This window comes from Chrysochloris asiatica, unplaced genomic scaffold (genome assembly GCF_000296735.1).
Source record: "Chrysochloris asiatica unplaced genomic scaffold, ChrAsi1.0 scaffold00287, whole genome shotgun sequence".
Classification (NCBI taxonomy): domain Eukaryota; kingdom Metazoa; phylum Chordata; class Mammalia; order Afrosoricida; family Chrysochloridae; genus Chrysochloris; species Chrysochloris asiatica.
The window spans coordinates 1,710,197-1,712,328 of NW_006408805.1; the positions used below are offsets into that span (position 1 = coordinate 1,710,197).

At 44.5% G+C, this 2,132-nt stretch overlaps 1 pseudogene; it reads right to left on the minus strand.

Annotated features, from left to right (window-relative positions):
• The window catches only part of LOC102820735, a 12,266-nt pseudogene that overhangs the window by 4,339 nt on the left and 5,795 nt on the right, over window positions 1–2,132 (minus strand).

The following is a 2,132-nucleotide window of genomic DNA, read 5'->3' on the forward strand; positions in this document are numbered from 1 at the left end:
ATAACCATGGAATGGTCAATCATTCAAAATCAAAAGGGTAATATTTTCCTAAGGACAAAGTTGAGAAGGATGAGAAGGTGGAAATAGGAATCACAGAGAAGAAAAGGGATAACTGTATCTCCATGCAGAGGATTGTAATCACTAAGATGAAACAAAGTGTATTATTTGCTAAAGGTAAAACTGATGATCTTGTCTGTTAACCTTCATTAAATTCACAATAAAAACTTTTGGAAAAAAAAAAACAAAACATGAATTTCCTGGCCAAGTCTACTAAACTGGAAACTCCAAGAATGGGGCCTGAGAATTCACATTTTTTAGAGGTCTCCAGGTTTGCAATCCAGGTTCAAAGCAACATCTTCCAAATCCAACCTTACCCTTTAAATTTCCACAACTCCTGCTTGGGAGAATAGAGATAGAGGGAGTTCCTTTGAAGCTCTCCCACATAACCACCATCCCTTCTCCAGTCCTCCTTGCTCCCACTGTGGAGCCGAGAATCTCCTGTCCACTTTCATTTCCATGGCCAGGTGGATCCCTCTCAAGCAGCTGCTCATAAAACACTCCATGAAAGGCATAATGGACAGGAAAGGTGGAGTTCACACAAACCACTCTACCTTCTGTTTCATTTATAAATGGCTGTCACCTCATTAAACTCAGTTTCCTCCGGTGCCCTCCTCATTCTCATCCCCAAGCCCATCTCACACATCCCCACACCCAGACCCCTCTCCCTTCAGCCCCTGTCCAGGCACCCACAGACTTGCCTAGAGAACAAGTAGAAAATGGGTGGCATTCTGGAGACACACCTCGTGCCCCCTTTGGCAAGTCTTTCCCCCAAACTATCTTAAAGCCTGAGATAGAGAATGTGCTCAAAAATGTTTGTTAAACCTGTTGTTTTTGTTAAGTGCCATTGAGTTGGTTACATACAACTCATGGCAACCCCGTACAGGATTTCCAAGGAGCAGTTGGTGAACTTGAACCATCAACCTTGCAGTTCAAACCGATCTTGCCGTCCAGCACATTAACCCAAACAGCCACATCACAAAATGTACTTGGAAGTCAGTGCCAACCCTTCAAGCACAAATCTGAGCAGACAGTGAGTCTGAGAAGGAAGCACATGTTTCAGGAGTGCACTCAGGTTCTGGTAGGGCCAGAGATTTATTGGGTGCCTGGGGCTGGTTATTCACCGCTCCAATCCTCAGTTTCCTCATCTGTAAAAGGAAGGTGACTGAGATGACCGAATGAGTAAGCCAGTTACCAGTTGCCTTCAAGCCAACTCTGACTCATGGCAAACCTATGTATGTCACAGTAGAACTGTGTTCCACAGAGTTTCAAATTGCTGATTTTTCTGAAGTATATCGCCAGACCTTTCTTTCAAGGTGCTTCTGGTTGGACTTTAACTTCCAACATTTTGTTTAAAAGCCAAACATGATAACCATTTGCACCTCCCCAGGGACACCTTCAAATGAAATGTTGTTGTTTTTAGGTGCCGATGAATTGGTTCCAATTCATAGCAACTCTGCATAGGGTTTCTGACAATAGCTGGTGAGTGTGAACTGCCAACGTTGCAATTAGCAGTCCAGTGCTTATCCTACAGCACCACACCAGGACTCTCAAATGAGATCATGCTTATTTATAAAAGCAGCTTAGTGAGTGGTCCGTTCAGGCAATGTCCCTGTCTGAATCTATGGAGGGTACAAATGGAAGACACAAACTTAACAGAGTAGCTTCAGTGATGAGGCCATTGGACCACACCCAAGAAAGAAGAACCTGAAGTCATCTAGAGGGATTGGAGACAGTTCCCTATGAAAAGGACATTCAAACTGAGGCCTGAATGAAAGAGGTATTAACCAGGCACAAAGCCAAACAGGGAAAGACATCAGCAGAGGCCTTGAGTGGATACAGGAGTTTCCTTTGGCTTCCATAAGAAAGAACAGAAATGCACCGCCTCAGTATGGGAGGCTAGCAGTTCTAATTCAGGGTACGGTGGGGTCATGTTCTCTCTGAAGGCCCAAGGCACTCCTTCCCTTATAGGTGCATCTTCACATGGCTGTCTTACTGTGTCCGTCTCAATGTCTCTTCTCCTTTTCTGTAAGGACACCAGTAGGATGGGATTGTTGTTGTTGTCAGGTGCCATC